Source organism: Euprymna scolopes, chromosome 10 (assembly GCF_053919585.1).
Source record: "Euprymna scolopes isolate OS-2025 chromosome 10, ASM5391958v1, whole genome shotgun sequence".
NCBI classification, from domain to species: domain Eukaryota; kingdom Metazoa; phylum Mollusca; class Cephalopoda; order Sepiida; family Sepiolidae; genus Euprymna; species Euprymna scolopes.
The window spans coordinates 28,918,639-28,940,675 of record NC_136491.1 but is presented as its reverse complement, the minus strand read 5'-3'; the positions used below and the strand labels follow the sequence as shown (position 1 = coordinate 28,940,675).

General features: G+C 35.2%; 1 protein-coding gene and 2 pseudogenes across 1 annotated transcript in view; 1 reads left to right on the top strand and 2 right to left on the bottom strand.

Annotated features, from left to right (window-relative positions):
• The window catches only part of LOC145285896 (sodium/hydrogen exchanger 9B2-like), a 284,636-nt gene that overhangs the window by 199,309 nt on the left and 63,290 nt on the right, over positions 1-22,037 (bottom strand). The window lies entirely within an intron of this gene.
• On the bottom strand, positions 11,228-11,391 carry LOC145286704 (U2 spliceosomal RNA; annotated as a pseudogene).
• Positions 21,643-21,759, top strand: LOC145286595 (5S ribosomal RNA; annotated as a pseudogene).

Sequence of the window (22,037 nt, the reverse complement as noted above, 5' to 3'; positions counted from 1 at the left end):
TAAATAAATGAATAAATACATGAATAAATAAATAAAAACAAACCACGCGTAATATTTCAGCTTGCATAACGATTCTCTCAAGGTAATCCGAAAGGCGAAAATAATTCTTTAGAGAGAATAAAGTCCAAAATGAAATCCAGTGTAATGTTAATAGTCCGGTTGGAAAGTTTTTAAAGTAGCTAAAATAATGGAAATTGTTTTTTTTTTTTCGGATAGTGCAGTAGTCCAAAGAAAAGTTGATCTCTGGTCGAAAAGGATCGAGAAATAAAAAGGACAGAAAAACAGCATGCAATCTTTCATCGCTGGCTTATACCTGTAGGACACTTTCGATTTTGTTTTAGCCTGTAAAATTGCTCCTGAGGAAACGACATTGAAGAAAAAACATTGACCTTGTTAGTCGACTATATCCGGTTTTTTTTTCTGCACAGTATAATAATCGATATAAAATTGGTTCTATAATAAAAAATACGAAATCTGCATGAATTAAAATATAATATTTATGCGTATTTTACGACCGAGCAATGCTAGTATATCTATAAAAGTGAGAATGTGTGTGTGAGGACACTTCTCAACCTATATACTCAACGAATTTTTGATATACAGACTTGAAATCTAATGTAAAGAACTCACTATGTCTATCTATATGTCTGCATAATTTCAAACTCTATCTCTACCGAAACAAAAAGTTGCAGAGTTTTTTAAGGGGTCAAACAGAGGTCAAAATTGAAAATATCGTTATACATTTTATACATTGATATTAGTTTATTTTTAATCAGTTCATATCCGTATCAAGTTGGTATAGAGGTAACGTCACCAGCTTTGAATGCTATAGTTTTCTTTCGGTTTCGATTCTAGATAATGACACCCAAATACTTTTTTTTCCTTTTGAAATCACGACTTTATAATAATACAATAATACTCTATAATAATATAATAATACTCTATAATAATATATACGAAATCTGGACAAATAAAAATGTCATATTTAAACGTATTTTACGACCGGGCAAGCCAGGATCCCCCCACACGCACACATTTCTGCTAGTTTTGTATATAGGGTATTCAGATATATGGAAAACTATTTAATCGGTTTTTATCCAGAAGACTAAGGCTGCTAAGTGGTAAAAATTGAAAAATCGATACTCATGAGTCATCGGAATTTTATCTGTTTGTCAACTCTTTCAGGGCTGCGTGTGTGCGAATTATTTACATGACAGTTACATTATGTTAAGAATAAATAGGTTTGAAAATACTTTTCATGGATCGTGTCAAACTGGCCTAATGGTTATTGTACTTGATTCACTGTCTTTAGATATTGGTTTCAATCTCAATTTTTACTTACAATAAAGGATTTCATTCGGAATTCTGTAGATTTTCGAGTTTGATAGAAAGATTTCCGAATTCGCAAGATACACCTGAAGAAGGCTGGAGGTTAGATCAGCCAAACCGTTTTGAAAATAACATCCGAGGTAAGAACTATAGTCGGAATAATATAAATAATACAAATTAGGAGTCCTTATTGAAAAAAATCAGAAAGAAAATACCATCATGTAAAACATATTTTCTTTTTATTTACTTACTAGCAGGTCACCTGACGTTGCCCGGTCGTAAAACACGCATAAATATCATATTTTAATTCATACAGAAAGTGATGTATGTACATCCGTGTATTATGGGTTTTTTTCTAAACAGTACACTTTTTGCAAGTAAATAAATAAATAAAAATACTCAAGCTGAGATCGAAATTGCTTCCGGTAAACTTGTCTATGATATGATTTTATTATATTTTGACAGTTTTTTTTTCAACATTTTTCATATTCATCTCTTGTTTATCTCTCCAGTTAGTTAGATAGATAGATAGATCGAGATGGATAGACACAAAAATAAATAGATAACTAGAACGAGAGATATATCAATAATACATATATAGATAGATAGATCAACAGACAGATAAGCAACTAACAAATACTTTCTTGTGTTCGACCTCCTACATAACAGCTTGTGAGAAGAATATTTAAGTTTTTTTTTTTTAGAAAACGTGAAAATAATCAGTATAAATAAAAATAGAGTCTTCGAATATTAAACACAATCTTTCTGTCTAGTCACTTCAGAAATAATTAGACGCGGCCATTTAGCATGTCTCCAATTCTTACATTAAACCTGCTTTTGTGACGAATCATGTCTGGCATATTATTAATGTAGAAATCGATAAGCAAGAACTGATATATTTCAATTTCAATTGGATCGAACAACAAAATGTAATTTCAAACTTATACGTGACAGAGGGACGGACAGCCTGAAAAACTCTTTTAAAGATATGCAGACGCATCTAAACAAGTTTTATTGTCTCTTGCAACGTAAGGGGCTACTAATTGGGATAGTGTCTAACATGGGACCGAGGGGAATGATATCCATTCACCGTACATTTAAACTTCTGTATGTCAGTGTAGTCACTGTTTTCGATATGCAGGATGTTTGGAATATCAATGGCATAACTTTCGAATTATATTCTCTGTCAGTGTATATTCTTTGTTCAAAAGGATGAGAGCAAAAACGCTTCGCAAGTGTTCGCTCCCACTATTGATCTACACATTTTACTAAAATATTCATATAAAATCAAATTACGTCAATAATTGAATTTCTCAATAATATAATAGCAAATCGTAGCCATTAAAAGGCTGATTTTGATCTCTATTTCTGGAGAGTTTGTTAAGGGGGTAATTAGTAATGAATTTTAAAGCTGGCGGAGCAGAACACACCATCCGCAATTCCTCCGACAATTTGATTTTCTTAATGAAAAAATATACACTTATATATAAATTATGCCCCGCCCGTGTTCGGACTCGTTCTTTTACTAAAATATTGAAATAAAATAAAATTACGTCAATAATTTCATTTTTCATATATTAGTAAGCCAGATTGCTGAAACAAGACTCTAAACTCTGACTCTATTGCGGTTCGAAAACCTGCTTTATGCCGGCAAAAGCAGATAACGAAAACGTTATTTCAAGAGAATATTACTTTCATTATTTTGACTCTTGAGTATATATCAATTAATATCTTATATGTTTTTATATAGAGTGATGTGGTTCTCGATTGATTAACTGTGTCTAACTGCGTCGAATATATTTTCAAAAGTCAAAACAATGATAAGAATATTCTGTTGTCATAGCCCTAGTCATTTTCGATATCTCACATATATGTCAAGTACGATAACCATTACAGTCACAACAATACCACCTAATTTATCAGTGATTTGGAACGAAGATAAAGTCGAACAAACTTCCTCTATCTTCCATCAGTCTTTTTCTGATTTGGTTTTGTGAAAGTATAAATAAGGAGCTTTAATTCCAGAACAGCAAGCCCTCAGTCTGGAAGAATTACACAGGGGCACATGCAAGCAGAACCTGCAGATGTCATGGTATGAATACAATTTGATCTTTAATATTTCTATAACGATCATGGCAATTTGTTTCTGTTTTGCATACACGAGGTTGAGATACAACATCATTTTCAACATATTCAGGATGTTATTTATTTCCTTCCCGCCACAAGAAGATGTGACACAAGGTCGGTAGGTGAGAGAGAGAGCCAAACTAGTGCCCCTAAAGGAGGAACAGTCTGGCCTATTAAAAATTACCTGGTCAGATCCTTCAGTATTCTTCAGTAAAAGCGTTTCAGGCAACAAGCAATAAACTTAGTCTCTCTGAAAGTTGTGAGAAACCTGCCTGGAAGTGTGGGCATTTTAGAACTCGATCAGATGACTAGCACAAATCGTAATCAACAGGGAAAAGATCATTTCCATAATGGTCTAAAATGTTGGGTTTGAGACCAAGAGTAAATCCCCTAGTTGGGTTGGGATATTTTAAGTAGAATATCCCTTAAAGTACTTATTTACAATGCCTCCCCACGGGGAAGAGTTAGACACCAGGGTCGTTTTTTTTTACGTGGAGCAAAGGTACAATAATTAAAATTTGTCTCAGTCGTGAAGGATTGCTCCTCCACTGAAAGAGAACAAGAAATGGAAGTGCAGCATCTGAAGAACAGATACTACACTTTGAACTTGCCCAAAATGTGGTATTGTTGTGACTGTAATGATTCTAGCAATGAGTAGAATAGACAAAGTAGGACAGACAGAGGATGGCTAAAAGATACCCACTGCTCCCACATTTTTGATGGCCTTGTGCCTAATTCGTTTCTATGTATATTTTATATTTATTTGTATTTTTTTTTTTTTTGCAAATAAATAATTCGAGATGTACTATCTGTTGTGATACTACACGTCGTCTGTTCTGTTCTGTCTAAAGGAGTGACGTTTTACTAAACTGAGCAATTAAAAAATTTTTTTGTCATAATCAAGAGTGACTCTTTTAGGGGAGCTATGTTTTCTTACGTTTAAAATCGACTTTTTTTCTAACTCGGCTCTGGTAAGAAAGCAAATAAATACCGACTGACTGACGGAACTTCTTATAAATTTACACGGATACACGGAGTAAATTTTTAAATTTTGTCACAATCTAGCGTAAACCTTTTTCACGTTTAAAACCAACCTAGTGTTAAACTGCTCTAGTCAGGAAGCAAGTAAATAGGGGCTGACCGACGAAACTTCTTATAAATTTACACGGACGCACGGCGTAAAAACAGTCATATGCTCTTAAGCAATTGCACTTTCTTTCTCGACAATAAGCAGCAGCGGCAGCAGCAGACAATCCTAATGGCATCCGAAAAAGATTGTGAAAAAGAAAAACCGCCAAAAGTAGATTCTTTCAAATTAGATCGTGATAACCTACTTCGACGGTTTTCAGTGGAAACAGAAGGTAATTACGTTGCAAATAAAGATTGTATTGAAATATGAATGTTTTTTTTTTTATTTGTTAAAGTCAACTTGAAATTTATAAAAAAAAATGATAAGTCGATGAAAAGATGGGAATAAAAGGAAAAGATTAAAAATGAAGAGCGGAAATTAGATAAATATGGACAAACGAAAAATAAGATTATAAAAAAAGTCAATTGAAATTACGTGAAGATAAAAGAAATGTTAAGAAAAAAGATTATATAAATGGTGATAAATAAAAAGTGCTTATTTCTTTTTATAATTAATCAGAATACAAATTTAAAAAAGCAAAAAAAAAAAAAAAACAATTGTTGATAAGAAAACGTTTGAATAAAACTGAAAATCGATTTCAATAATATAATTTTAAATAGATTATTCTGTCATAACTTCAGAAAAAAAAAGGTTTCATATACTTTATATACTAGACTTTTTTATATACTGTTTCATACTGCTCCTGGCGGTAACTTCTCTTGTTGACGCTGGAATCAAGATCCTTCCAAGATTGGATTTGCATGCAGAAACGTATAATAACAAAACATGACTTTTATTATAGCTTCAAATGTAACTTTATTTCAGCTTTCAAAGACAGTCGTGATCGTGTCCACGTTGCTAAGTCCTCTCGCTCCCAAGAACAAACAATCCGACTATTTTTGCAGACTTTAATTCCCGTAACTGTTTAATAAATCTCTTTTCTTTGTTACTAAAACTGACCTCTTTCAAAACTAGCAACTGCATCACCTTCTCACGTTCGAGGTCAATGTTTCATGTACTTTATACGCTCGACTTTTGTCTCGTTTTTTACGTTTTAAAAAAATAGAGTCGATTCGACTAGAAGATAATTTGACTAGCATCAAACTATAATATATTAGAGATTATTTAAATCAAAGTGTAGTATCTGTCCTGGTCAGTGAAAGATAAATACTTCTAGACTCAGGCAATATTTATTTTGTTTCTGAAATTGTTTTAGATGAGGATTGAAAACATGTATAAATAGACATCTTACCCGTGATAAACGGGTAAAAGTTATAGACCGTCGACTAAAAATGGGGAATTTATGCCAAGTTGATAGTTTAATATGGTTAAACTTGGGATAATTTTTTTATTAAATCCTAATCCTATTAATTCCTTACTTTGGAAACCATAATACTTAGTTCACTTCACCTTATCATAACAAAAGTCCATTCAAAATTTTGGACAACTTACTCAAGTAGTTTTGAAAAAAAGTTGAATTCACAGATATACGGAATAATATATATATATATATATATATATATATATATATATATGTATATATATATGTGTGTGTGTATGTGTGTGTGTGTGCGCACGTGTGTGTGTGTGTGTCTATGTATGTAGTAGTTTGTGAAAATCAAATGAAACCGATATGACACCACATGGCTGAAAGAGAAAGTGTGAGAGAGAAGTGTGGGAGCACTGATTAAATATGATTGAATAGTGATTATCGATATCTCTATGTCTCCTACACCCTCATATATATATATATATATATATATATATATATATATATATATATATATATGGTGATTGCAACGTCTTGTCAGACGAGTGCCACTCCCTCAGACATTTAAAATTCATGAGTCCAAATGCCTGAGGGAGTATCTATACAAAGATGACAGAGTCTTAGCTTTGTACGACAGCTAAGTCTCTCTCAAGGTTCAAAATGTTGAGATCCAGCAACAAGCAAGAGCAAGATAGCCAGCAACAAATTAAACTGCAGACCAGCTTAATGCGGGTATTGGTCTCCCGCTTTATGGTCTTTTAAATCAGAGATTTGCCTCTCCTAGAAAGGTTGCCTTCACCATGGCTTACGGGAGCCCTCTCTACCCCAATACACATATACACACACACAAATATACACGGTGCTAGTTGGCCGTTGACCCAGAAAAAGAGTTCATTCGCCCTTTGGAAGGTCTTGTTTTTAATCCTCCAGGGAGACTAGCCGCCCTCCTCACCAAACAAGTCTGGTGGGAGAACCAGTTTAGTCGCCGGTGACCCAACCATGAGGCAAGTAGTACTGGGTTACATGGTACCAGTAGCATATGACATGACCTGACACACATATATATATATATATACTAGCATGGGTATCCAGCGTTGTCTGGGTTGACATGAAGTTTTGTTTGAAACACACCGGTATATTAATCATTTTCATCATGGGCAACGTGGATACCCCCCACAACAAAAATAAAAGAACGGATGAAAACATGTAAATGTAATCACCCAAAAAAGAAGTATGTGATACCCTCTCCACCAGATATTTCGGCAGAAGGGCTACAAAGAGAAGAAACTATTCTCTGGATATTGAGCATTGGAAAGATCCCCCCCCCCAAAGAAAAGATAATTAAAAATAAATCATTACAACTTTTGTTTCAATAAAATAGCAGTGAATGCCCGTGCAATCGCAAAAAAAAACGAAAAAAATAAAAACGATTTACCAAAAAGTAATTCCATAAAACAATTAAATGACATTTTTCGTCATTTTATATTCCTAATGTAATCCTCACCCCTCCCAGAAAAAATTGAATTTCTCATATTTTGGGGTTCGTTCTGCTTATAAAATAGTTAGGTGAAAGTACAGAATGGTTTCACAAAAATTAATTAAATTTATCGTTATTTTATGTTTCAAATGTAATTCCCCCCCCCCACAAAAAACTAATAATTTTTGTATTTGTCATGTTTTGTCCCCCCCCCCCCTGATCGCCAAACTTGAAAAAATGCTAGAGATGACATGTCTAGTTGAATGCCTTGTGGCCAAACAGTGGGTGCTCATTTTACGTTAAATTTATATAGAAAAGTTATCCCCTACGCTAAAATGTTAATATTTTTTTCAAAATTTCTTCTTTCATATTATTTATAAAGACTGCTTAAATGTATTAGGCCACAAAAAAACAGGTCTTACTTTTTGGTCAATGTCAAGTTTCTTTCCAACTCCCTCAAAAACTTTAAACTGACAACTTTTAATGGTTTTCTGTGGTGCTGAAAACGAATATTACGTTTAAATTTGGGGCAGATAAGTAGTTTTCATAATATGAAGATATTACTTTTTCAAAAAGTGGGGAATCACTTGCTTATATAAATTTAACGTAAAATAAGCACCCACTTTCTGGTCACTAGTAATTTCTTCATATCATAAAACAAATTTAACTGCGATATTCGTTTGCAGCACCCCTGAACATTGGCGCCTTTTTTTTTACTAAGAGATGCGTGCATTTTTTCATCTCATAATTTAGGACGCTAATTAGCTGTTAGTAAGTTTACAAAAGCATACTTTTCTTTTTCGTTCTTTTTTCATTATACAACTTGTATAGTTGTGAACAGGTACCTCTGCAGTTTAACCTTTCACAAAAATTCTGTTTACATTAGGAGGCGGTTAAGTAAACTACAGAAGCACCTGGTAAAAACTATACAAATTCTATAATTGAATACACACCTCAAAAAAAAAAAAATGAAAAACAAAAATATATTTTTGTAAACCGACCGCTCGTGTAAGCTTACTGACAGCATTATTTACGTCCTAAATTATGAAAAAATAAACGAATCTCTTAGTAAAAAACAGCGCCAGTTTGCGGTGGTGCTGAAAACGAATATCACAATAAAATTTGTTTTATGATATGAAGAAATTATGAGGTGGTTAGAAAGTGGGTGCCCATTTTACGTTAAATGTATATAGGAAAGTAATCCCCCACTTTTTGAAAAAGTAATTTTTCATATTATGAAAACTACTTATCTGCCCGAAATTTAAATGTGATATTCGTTTTCAGCACCATCGAAAACCATTAAAGTCATTTTCAAGTTTTTGAGGAGTTGGAAAGAAACTTTACATTGACCATTGTTTAGGAGTTAAATGGCGCTGGGTCACGTTGTAAAATTGACCCTTTTTAATTTAAGACATTAAATAAATTATAAAGAAAATCTGTTTCGCAGGAAATTAAACACACTTGCTATGGTATAATTATTACAATAAATCTTGGGCAACACCGATTAAATTTTATAAACAAAAAGAGCAGAGGATGATGGATTTTGTTCACATGTGTCTCTGACTAACTCTGCCCTCGTGAGGATGCAAGTAAATGTGGACATTAGTTTTATTTTTCTCTAACAAATAAAAAAGGTTACTTAAAAATTTAGAATAAGCGAAAAAAATTTCCTCCGAATTAAAAATAACAAGGCTGATAGCCATTAGTCGTATGCTCTCGTGTAATTAACGAATGCGTGAATGTAGGATTGACATGAAATTCTTAAAGATAAACCAAAATGACCGAAAGATGGACTGAAATGACTTAAATAAATAAAAAGTAAATGACTTAGAATGAATTTAATGAACTTAAGGATGAATTGAATGACCTTAAGAATGACTTGAATGCTTAAAAAATAACTGGAATCCTTCAAAAACAACTTGAATGATCTGGAGAATGACTTGAATGACTTTGAGACTGCTGGTTGTAAAGTTGGTGATCATTTTACATATAAATTAATACAGAAAAGTGATCCCCCACTTTATAACACAAAGTTACAAACATAAGTACAGCATGTAGTAAGAACGGATACTACACTTTGATCTTCGCAAAAAGGTCAAGAAAAGGGGTATTTATTTGCTCCTCCACTAAACAAATTAGGCACAAGGCCGATTTTTAATGTGAGGAGTGATGGGGAAATGGGGATCAACTCCCCGGGAAGTAGGGTACCTGGATAGTGACAATTGGTATGGAGGGTTGGTATTTATTTGCTTCCCACTGAGCAAATTAGGCACAAGGCCGTTTTTTAATGTGGATAGAGAGGGAAGGGGGGAAAAGAGGAACCAGCTCCCGATGGGTGGGAAATGGGAGCTGGATAGTGACAAGTTATATGAAGGGTTGCCCCTACATTGACCAAGGTCTTATATGTGGGGTTGTCCCCACATATGGTCTTTGCTTGCAGTATTTGCCGGAACAGATACTACACTTTGATCTTGGCCAAAAGGGCAAGAATAGAGGTATTTATTTGCTCCCCCACCGAGCAAATTATGCACAAGGCCGATTTTTAATATGAGGAGTGAAAGGGAAATGGGGACCAACTCCCCATGGAGTAAGGGAGCTGGATAGTGACAATTGGTATGAAGGGTTTCCCCTACATTGTCTAAGGTCTTTTATGTGGAGTTGGTACTTATTTGCTCCCCCACCGAGCAAATTAGGCACAAGGCCGATTTTTTATGTGAGGAGTGAAGGGGAAATGGGAACCAATTCCCCGGGGAGTAGGGAGCTGTATAGTGACAATTGGTATGAAGGGTTTCCCCTACATTGACCAAGGTCTGATATGTGGAGTTGCCCTCACATATGTTCTTTGCTTGCAGTATCTCCCAGACAGATACTACACTTTGAGATATTAAATCTTTTATTCATGTTAAAAATACAGTCAAAATCAACGATGAACAGAAAACTTAGGCACATGGCCAACTCAAAAGGGGGGATTGTGGGGGTCGTTGGTCATCCTTGTCACTCCAGAAGTAAACAAAATCAAAAGTTTCTCCCAGCTAGTATCTTCTTTCACCATAATACCGCATTCACTCTTTCATATTGGAGGGACGTCCTACTTAACTCCCAATTTTTAAAACATTTTTTATTGACGTGTAAAAACAAAAAGACACTTTGATCTTGGCCAAAAGGCCAAGAAAAGCTGTATTTATTTGCTCCCCCACCGAGCAAATTAGGCACAAGGCCGATTTTTAATGTGAGGAGTGAAGGGGAAATGGGGACCAACTCCCAGGGGAGTAGGGGAGCTGTATAGTGACAATTGGTATGAAGGGTTTTCCCTACATTGACCAAGGTCTTATATGTGGGGTTTCCCCCACATATGGTCTTTGCTTGCAGTATCTGCCGGAACAGATGGTATTTATTTGCTCCCCCACTGAGCAAATTAGGCACAATGCCGATTTTTAATGTGAGGAGTGAAGGGAGGGGGAAAGGAAAAAGGGGACCAGCTCCAGAGAGGTGGGAAATGGGAGCTGGTTAAAGGTCAGGCATGTGGGGTTGCCCCCACATCTGGTCTTTGCTAGTCATAGCTAGTCATAGCTTGCAGCATCTGCCGGAACAGATGGTATCTATTTGCTCCCCCACGGAGTAAATTAGGCACAAGGCCAATTTTTAATGTGAGGAGTGAAGGGAGGGGGAAGGGAAAAAGGGGGACCAGCTCCCGAGAGGAGGGAAATGGGAGCTGGTTAAAGGTCAGGCATGTGGGGTTGCCCCCACATCTGGTCTTTGCTAGTCATAGCTAGTCATAACTAGTCATAGCTTGCAGCATCTGCCGGAACAGATGGTGTTTATTTGCTCCCCCACCGAGCAAATTAGGCACAAGGCCGATTTTTAATGTGAGGAGTGAAGGGAGGGGGAAGGGAAAAAGGGGACCAGCTCCCGAGAGGTGGGAAATGGGAGCTGGTTAAAGGTCAGGCATGTGGGGTTGCCCCCACATCTGGTCTTTGCTAGTCATAGCTAGTCATAGCTTGCAGTATCTGCCGGAACAGATACTACACTTTGTTCTTAGCCAAAAGGCCAAGAAAAGCTAAGAACAGCATCTATTAACAACAGACCTTTGATCTTAACCAAAAAGGCCAAGCACAAAAGTGTTATGGACAGACCGACAGACCAACCGACCGACAAACGGACGGACCGACCGATAGAGTGGCCTATAGAGTCACTTGCACGCTACTAAAAATAATAATTCAGCTTAGAATAATATTTCGAAATGAAAACACAAACAGGAAATATTTAATAACGTAATTTGTCAATTAAACTATCACACCTTTTGGTTTTCTGGTTTTTGGTTTGAAAATAAAACAGTTTCAGATTTCAGATATAATAAGTTAAATTAAATATAACTTTAAATTTAAATAAACTAAATAATGAAAAATGTTTTAATTAGTACAGTTGAAACAAAGCTATTATGTCGAATAAGTAATGTCGTTGATGTAATTATTTAAATAGATTTCATTTAATGTGATATGTTAATAGCCGTAACTCAATAATGTAAAAGTGGTTTGAAGAATCCTATATATTGAAAGTACATATAGAATCTAATGTCTCCGGTGACAGAAGTATCCAACCATGGGCATTAATATTTCATCACAAGGAGAGGTGTACACACACATGCCCTTTATATTTCTTTGGTCATTGGTTGTTGTACACACAGACACACACACACACACACGTGAACAGGACCTAAAAAATGATCTAAAAACGACATGGTCTCTGAAAGAAATAAATATTATACCGGTTGTGATAGGAGCAACTGATTTAATAAAAAAGAACCTTCAGAAATACTTAGAAGCAATCCCGGGAAGACCATAGCTGTAACGAGATACAAATAGCAGCCATAAAGGGAACAGCATATATTCTTAAAAGAGCCCTCGGATATAAATTTAAATCATAACAGAATCAAGTGTTAGCTCCAGGAGGGATTAGCGCCCTTGATCTCTTAAAACTTACTGAAGTTAAATAATTAAAAAAAAAAATGAACGCTACTACTTTATATATATATAGATATACATACATATATATATATACACACATATATATATATATATATATTAGGATTTTCAGAATGTGAGAGATTGTATAATAAATTCCACAGTCAAACAACGTCGCAGCTCACAAGAGCCATGACAGTCAACGAACCGGAAGTCCAAGACTCAAGTTTCGCCCTATATATATATATATATATATATAACAAATTTGTAGTATTCCGAATTATACTGGGTTAATATAATTCAGTAATTGTTCATATACTAATAAATTTAAGCCAAAAAGGAGATATAACTTAAAAAGTAAGCTACAAAATTAGCATAAGTATTTTTATCATAAAGTATTTTTGAAAGATTCATTTGTAAAGAAATTTTTAAAAAATACTTTACAAAGGATGCGAAAGAGGGAAAGTGTTCCCGCTGGTTTTCTTTTCCTCATAAAAGAAATGTTCCTTTTCCTTAATGTTTCATTGTAAAAGTGTTTTTTTATTTAATAAGTCTGAAGAAAGGCTGTTCTTGTGAAAATTTTCAAACGACATATTGTTTGAATTTGTTGAAATGGTCTTGAAACAGTTGTAACTAACAATGAAATACACTTTTTTGTTGCTATCAACCCATTTCTTGAAGTCTTGGTTTTTGTTAAAACAGTATATATATATATATATATATATATATATATATATATATATATATATATATATATATATATATATATATATATATATACACACACACAGTGCCATGCAAAAGTATTGGATACATTACATTTTTCTTCATGACTTTAATTAGGGTTCAAGATTTTACCTAAAATTTCGTCAGTATATTCCTATTACTATTCTAACTAATATTTGGGGTAGTAATTACAAAATCAAAGTTTAGAAAGTTTATATTTAAGGAAAAATATAAATCAACTAACGCCAACGTATTGGATACATTGATTTAATATTTGGTTGCATAGCCTTTATTGCGTCCACAGCTTTCAATCGCTTTCTATAGTTGCACACATGTTTTTTGCAAAGATATGCATATATTTTGCGTCATTCTTCTTTGCAGAACTGTTTTAGTTGTTGAATATTTTGTGGATTCCTCTTGTGAACATTGATCTTACATATTTTTCAAAAACTTTCAATTGGGTTGAGGTCTGGAGACTGACTGGGTCAAATAAGAACGTCAATTCAGTTATTTCTAAGCCATTCTTTGGTTAGTTTAGCAGTATGCTTAGGATCATTGTCCTGCTGAAATACGAAATTGCTATTATGTCCCAACAAATCAGCAGATTCTTGGAGATTTTTCTCCAAAATCTCCTTATACATACGTCCATTCATTATACCATTGATGATTTCTAGTTCACCAGTACCTTTGGATGAAAAACACCCCCATGCTATAATCGAACCATCACCAAATGGTATTCTTTTTGTTATAGGCGGTGCTAGTTTTACGCCATACATGTGTTGCTGTGTTTCTTCCAACGATTTCGATTTTCGTTTCGTCTGGCCAAATTACCTTGTTCCAAAATTCTTGGGGTTGTTCCCATATTTTTTAACATAATTCAAACGTGATCTGACATTTTAAAGCTTCAACAATGGAACTTTTCTTGGGAACCTTGATGCAAAACCTGCACCATTTAGAACTCTACTGATTGTATCCTTGCTCACATTAACCCCCGCTTCTCTGAGGTCGGTTTGAATTTCACCACGAGTAAGAAAAGCGTTTTTTTGTACCTTTTTGCTTACCCACCTTGATTTTTTTTGTTTAATTTCCTTGGCCGACCACATCTTGGAAGATTTGCAACAGCCTCACCAGGGTTTTTTTTTTTTTTACTTTCTAATCACGTTTCCAACTGTACTAAGTGGTAGATCAAGTTCCCTTGATATTATTCGATACCCTTTTTCTTCTTTGTGCTTATCAATGATTTTTTTAAGAATATCTATTGACAACTCTTTAGTTTTGGCCATTTTTATAAATGAACTGGTTGACTTTGAAGGAGTGAGCCTAAACTGGAAGAATTTTATAAAATTGTTTTAATATAAAGCTCTCTGATTGGTCAGTGATAACTCGCTTGCATTATTGCAACACGCTAAGCAAAAGACATTTAAATTTATTTCAGAATAAGAATTTTTTTAAAAGTGTATCCAATACCTTTGCGTTTGTTAATTCATATTTTGCCTTCAATATAAACTTTCTAAACTTTGATTTTGTAATTACTACCCCAAATATAATTTAGAATAGTAATAGGAATAACCTGACCAAATTTTAGGTAAAACCTTGAACCCTAATTAAAGTTATGAAGAATAATGTAATGTATCCAATACTTTTGCGTGGCACTGTATATATGATTTTTTTTAGTAAAATAATAACATGGTTGCACTGAGAAAGCGATATGCAACTTACACAGTTAGCAGTGTGGAATTCATGAAGATACAAATGAAATATTTGACAGATAAAATAGAATGTCTGCAACAATAAAGAAATGCTAACGATCGCATTAGAGAGGGCAACAATACCAAACATTGACCCCGAACTCAGATGTCAGTCATTCTTGATTTGAACCCTGGGATTTTTGTTTGTTTCAGATTTGAGCTATGTGTGACTCCTGTTAAAATAGCCAGTGTGACTCCTGTTAAAATAGCCAGTGTTACTCCTGTTAAAATACACACCAGCTTACTAAATCGCTATTTTTTATGGAAATCGCTTGAGACAAGACATCAAGCCACTTGATGTAAGAAGCTAATAAGAACGAAAGTTGATTATTGCAAAGACAGGAAATGCCTATTGATCTTAAATAGACCAAGGCTGTAGGTTGTGGGAAAACAGTGAGCAGGAAGAGAGTTCCACAACGTTGCAGTCCTTGGAAAGAAGCTACTGGAACAAGAAGCTCTAATACAATGAGCGTTTAAAACAACGAACTGATGAAGACCACTAGACCAACAAGTCAAACGAGCTGCAACAAAGGAAGCAGGAATAGATCAGACAATTCTGAGGAACACATGTTACAATAGTATTTGTAGAAAAGACTGAGACTAGCAACATTATTGATGCAAGGTCCCTAATATATGACATATACACAAATAACACAGTTAATCATATACAAAAATACAAAAACTATTTGACAAAATAGAAAATTGACTCGACAATCCAGTGAAAGGTGTTTTCTTCTCGTCTCTTCAGCTTCGTTTGCGCAGTAAAGATCTTACTAGCCTCTCTTTTCTGTATTGCTACGTTCATGGACTCCAACATCTGGTTCCCCCGCTTTAAAATCTCCTCAACAAGAACTCGTCTCCACAAGGTGTCCAAAAAATCACTTAAAGGTTGAAAATTTTTATCATTTTACCATTAATGATCATTTTTTCTCTAATTCAGATATTTTACAGACAATATTTTGGAAATTAATTATGGATAGGTATAGTATTGAACAACGTATGCACGTTGTGAAATTGTTTTACCAAAATCAGGGTAAAGTTCAGTGACTTTGGGGACACCATATATATATATATATATATATATATATATATATATATATATATATATATATATATATGAACAAATGATTAATAAAACATGTTAAAAAACATCTTGAAAAAGAGTTAAACACATATTTAATTTTAAAAAGGAAGCACAAGATAAGTGGATAGTCCTTAATCTGCGGAGTTTCAAAGAAATACTCTCCTTCTCATCAGAGGGCAGGAATTAGCAAAATGCGGGATCGGATTTTGCATGTAAAAGTATTTAATGAAACCACAAGTAAGTCACAGATCTTACTTGGTTAAAAAAAAAAGGGTGAGATAAGGGGAATAGGAGGTAAAAGAAAAAATGATAAAAATATTTCACATGAATGGATAGTCCGGTGAAGGGTAAAAAATCCAAGAATGGTAAAATCCAAACACGGTTGAATTAAAAACTTCCAATCCAACAGGTAAGTTCCAAATGAATCGCGTAACTGGAAGATGGTCCAAAATGATCCAAAAGGCAGAATTCCTTGGAAAAAATCACAAATGGAATGAGTTCAAAATCATTAAAAGAAAAGTTCAAATGTGCACAGAAAAAGCACCGGAGAGAATATTTAAAACACGTCTGCCAATCTGCCAAGGCCGGAAGTATCAACTAAATTCTTTTATTTCTTATATATATATATATATATATATATATATATATATATATATATATATATATATATATATATATATATATATATATGTTATCCAAAAAGTCACTAAAGGTTTTAAAATCTTTGTCATTTTACCATTAATGGTTATTTTTTTCTTCTATTTCAGCTATTTTACAGACAATACTTTGTAAATTAATAATAATAAGTATGGTATTGAACAACGTACGCAAGCTGTGAACTTGTTTTTACCAAAATCAGGGGTCAATTGTTTTGACTCAAAGAGCTTATCGGCGGCATATTCATGTAAAAGATAACCCAAGTCACAACACAATTAAAAACATTGTGCGCCGATTTGAAGATCAAGAAGCTGTACTTGATCTTCTGTGAGCTGGAAGACTTTAAAACGTCATCACAAATGAAAATAGGAAAAGAGTGCAAGACACTATCCTGAAACATTGATTCGACGACGTTTCACGCAACTTGGGATATGTCGAAACTTACTACACAAATATTCTGTACAGTTTAAAGCTCCTTCTTTATAAAGTGCAGCTTATTCAACACTTGAAGTTTGAAGATTTTCAAACAAGGCTTCAATATGCAGTTCAAATACAAGAACCTGTCCTGAAGGACCTCAATTTTTTGCAAAAGTTTATTATGTCAGATGAAGCCCATTTTCATTTGAATAAATTCATTAACCAACAAAATTAGATATTTTGGGCTCTGAAAATTCTAGGGCAATTCATCAAAAAGAGTTGCATCCCATAAAGTGCACTGTATGGTATGCATTTTTGGGCCTTATTTTTTTGAAGACGAAAATGCTGTCACTGTTACTGAAAAGAGATACCAGAATATGATTACAAACTTCCTGCACCCACAACTTCAAAAAGGCCTGGATTACGGTTCCAACAATATGGGGCAATGGCACATATGGCGAGAGACACCGTGGAGCTTCTGAGGCAATGCTTTGGCGACAGCATTATCTCTCGCTATGGTAATGTCAAATGGTCACCACATTCCACAGACTTGACTAGCCCCCGACTTTTTCTTGTGGGGATATCTTAAAGAAAGAGTCTATAGTTAACAAGCACCAAACCCTGCAAGAATTGAAGGAAAACATCAGGAACGAAATGAGAGAGTTAAATCGCAATCCAGAGATTCTGCAATCTGCCATGAATAAAGTTTTGGAAAAAGCACAAATATGCAAAGCTGAAAATGGGTAATTTAAAAGACATTATTTTTTATAAATAAAGATTGTCTGAATTTTGCATTTATAAAAGTAATTTCCCAATCTCTTAGTCAGATTGTATTAAAATTACAGAAAGATATCATCAAAACAAAAGAATGTATTAAAGTTTAAAATCCTTCAGTGACTTTTTGGACACACTGTACAACCACAGCAAGGAATTTTGCTTTCTCTCATTACCAAAAACTACATAAAACTTCCATAAACAAAATAATATTTTTTTGCGATTTCAGTTGTAGCAGCCGATTTTTACACATTGGCGTCCAAAATCAAAATGCATAAACTCGTTTATGTGCACATCATCTACGCATACAGTATCCTGAATAAAAAAATAAAAATTATTATATTTTGGACCAATCAGAGAACTTTCTGAATTTATTTGAAACGGCCTTTCAGGGAGCCACTTTAATCCTCTAAGGAGACAGATTTTTCCTCAATAACCCAGCATCCTCGGCGCTCCTCCGTTGAGCTTTGTGCCTGTTTGCATGTCAACTCGCACATACTCACACTTACAAAGCATGACACATAAACAAACACACACACACATAAAACACACACACATAAAACACACACACACACGCACGCACGCACGCAAACACACACACACACACACAAAATGTTTGAATCCCTTAGCATCGTCTGCTCACTATTAACTAACTCATCCATTGAAATATTACTAACCATTTCATTGAATTTTGTTTCTGATATGAAAAAATGAACATTGATTCTTATTAACAACTCTTAATGAAATATTAACAACTTTTAATGAAATATTAACAACTCTTAATGAAATATTAACAACTTTTAATGAAATATAATTGAGTGGAGAAGTGTTGGATACTAGACGGACAACAGTCAGTGATCTTGCTAAAAATAGTTCGTATTAAAAATTGTTGTTTAGAGAAATAAAATTGGTCACTAAAATGTAAAAGTAAGTTTTAGCGAAAATGATTAGAAAATTAGCTTAGCTAAACATAAACAAAATATATGGTAGATTGACCTTGAGCAGTTGACCTACGTTACCACAGGTCACAACTTAATGAGATGTGTCGTTGGATCACTTACGTCACCCGAACTTACGATTAAAATGTATCCAGGTTAAAGATTAGAGTAGAGAGTCTTGAAGTTATCAGCAAACCATGCAGACGTGCATTGGTATGAGCCCCGAAAGCCTGGAAGTGCGGTTAGACAAAGACAAGTATGTAGATACATAAAGCAGGCTCCTGGGGAACCCTGAGACAAATCTGAAATAAATTCATATGTATGAAATATAAATTGTTGTCCTGTAGTTCCCCAGAATCACGCATGTAAAGAAAACTTTCAGGTATGTGTTATTGATCTATTGTGTCCGTATGCTGCTATAAACAGCCTATCCTGCCTTGACAGAGTACAAAATAGACTTCGTGGCTTGGTGGGGGATGCCCTTTTCTCTACCCTGCAGCCTCTCTCCCACAGAAGAGACGTTGCGAGCCTATCCTTGTTTTATCGTTATTTCCATGGCAGGTGCTCGTCTGAACTCCAATCTCTGGTCCCCCCTCGCCAATCTTTCATGAAAAACACCCGTCTGGCTGAATCCACTGTGAAAAATTTCCCCAACTCTATATCTGTGCCTAAATCAAAACGCGGATTCCATGAACAAAGCTTCTTTCTTAGAACTGCACGCCTGTGGAACTCTGTTCCGTCTGCCTGCTTCCCACCGGACTACAACTTGGATGTGTTCAAGTCCAATGTTAACAAATTCCTAATGAACCGCCCCCTTAAGTAAGCACTTCATCAAATCTCCACACTAACGTAATGTACTTGCAATAACCCTTATCCCTGAGTGGCTTCCGGGCCTTGATAAGTGGTGATCACTGTGTAAAAAAAAAAAAAAAAAAATGATGTACACTGTCACAGCACCCAACAATTGAAGTCAGAGGACCTCCGGATGAAAGGTATGAAACTTCTTCTATATCCCCCCCCCCAGCTATGTAATATATATACTTTTAATACTCCACTATCCAACATATACATTTTTTGGTATAAAATAGAAGTTTTGATTACGATTTTCTAACGCCTGTAATGCACGGCTTTTAAACTATCGACCCTGGCTTCTTCGATATCTCAAATAATGGATTGCCTCTTGTTTTTACAAGAACTCTAAAAATATTGACAAACGTTCTGTTTTTTCTTCCAGCTGTAAACTTCCATTTTAAACATGTTTTGTGAATATAGGCTTTCTGTCCAGTTCTTTGTACTTTTCTCTATTCCATTAGATCGAAGATTTCTGGTTTCATCCATTTTGTTATGGGGCCAAATGGTAATAAACGAAAGGAACACAGGACTTTTAGGATAAAACATGTATTCACATATATTACAGACAAAGCGAATTGAGCAATACCATTTGCACATGACCGCCTTAGCTGCGTGCCAATCTCTGACTGCCGGGTACCGGTGGTATTTATTTGCTTCCCCACTGAGCAAATTAGGCACAAGGCCGTTTATTAATGTGGAGATGGAGGGAAGGGGGGAGGGAAAGGGGGGACCAGCTTCCGAGAGGTGGGAAATGGGAGCTGGATAGTAACTGTTGGTATGAAGGGTTGCCCCCCCCCAGTGACCAAGGTCAGATATGTGGGGTTACCCCCACATATGGTCTTTGCTGGTCATGCTTGCAGCATCTGTCGGAACAGATACTACACTTTGATCTTGTCCCCCGTGCCACAGAGGGCGGGGGACCGGTACTCCATACCGGAAGTTACGTCACCAGCAGAAGTGAAGTAATGAGATAGTCCATTAATCCCATGCAGGGGGTCTCCAACACATTTTTTCGTTTTGTGACAGGCATATGTCTTTTTGCTGCCTCAATGATACTGTCTTTTAGCCTCATTGTTGCAATGACAGGGTTATGATCGCTTCCACAGTCTGCTCCTTGCATGGACTTGCATAACGATATAAAGTTCCGAAAGCGTTCTGGTATCAGGATATAATCAATCTGGTTTCTAGTTTTGTCATCTCAGCTTTTCCAAGTCCAACATGTGACTATATAACAGAAGTTTTGATTACGATTTTCTGACCTTTGTATTGTATCTTGCATCTATTCCAAAGGACCAACAGTAGTGGCGTCTCTTTCTTTTCCAACCTTTGAGTTGCAATCTCACATAGTGATTCTGATGTATTGAGTCTTCATTTGTTTTAATGCCCTATAAATAGATTCATAAAACTCTTCCACCTCTGCATCATCTTTGTCGGCTGTTGGAGCGTATTCTTGTATAACGCCAATGTCAAAGCGTGTACTCTTCAGTTTGACTAATGTGACTACTGGTTCAGAAGACTTTCATAACCTTCGAATTTTAAGAATTTAATATAATTCCTACTCCTCCCTGATGTACATTTCTTCCTGATGGTTGGTTGGTTGTTTTTGTTTTACGGCATATCAACCCTTTTCAGGTTATTTAATGCCAAATCCAAAGATTTTGAAGAAAATTTTTTTAATAGAATATATTTGTTCTTTTCAAGTCGGTTTCTATTTAACCCATAGTTGGGATCTTAACAGGTACTACCACTCATGGTCAGAGTGGACCTGGGAGCAATGGCAATTAAAAGGTGGCTCCACACTCCCCAAAGCCCGCAAGCTGGGGCCTCACCACTGGATATAGTTTAAGGTCATATCCAGGATCATTTCCTCCTGGGTAAATGATTGTGTAGTTGTCGGATGTAATGCAACCTGCTCCCTTCCATCTTATTTCTGAAAGCCCGAGAATGTTTAATTTCATTCTTTTCATTTTTTGCTTCACATTGTTTAATTTTCCTTCTTGGAGGAGCGTTTGTACATTTCATATCCCGATTTTATGATTAGTTTTGTTGCGGACAGTCACTGGATGATGATCGAGTGACACTTGTTGCCCTTGATCGCTACTGAGCAAACAGTTTCCAACAAGTTGCAATTATTTGCTATAGGGGTAGTGCTCATGTACAGCACAATCACGTTGACACACTGGTTCTCGCTAGATCACCAAAGTTAAGCAACGTTGAGCCTGGCCAGTACCAGATGGGTGACCATTTGGGAAAGCTAGGCGCTGTATGTACCTTCTGGGAAGGTTGAGTGTGGGCCTAGCACCCTCACCTCATAAAAAGAACTAATCGCTATAAAAGCATCTACAAAGATGTAGATGGCCTATGCCCCTCCAGGGGCTCAAACGCTATGGATGGATAGTGTTCATACAGAGCGGGTAGTTTTAACCATTGTATTAGGTTGGTGCAAAAATAATGTCGTTTTTTGACGTTCAACTTCAAGAGATCATAACTCATTTCATAATAAACTTTATTAATCGAAATAAGAACCATTAGAATCGACACATTTTTC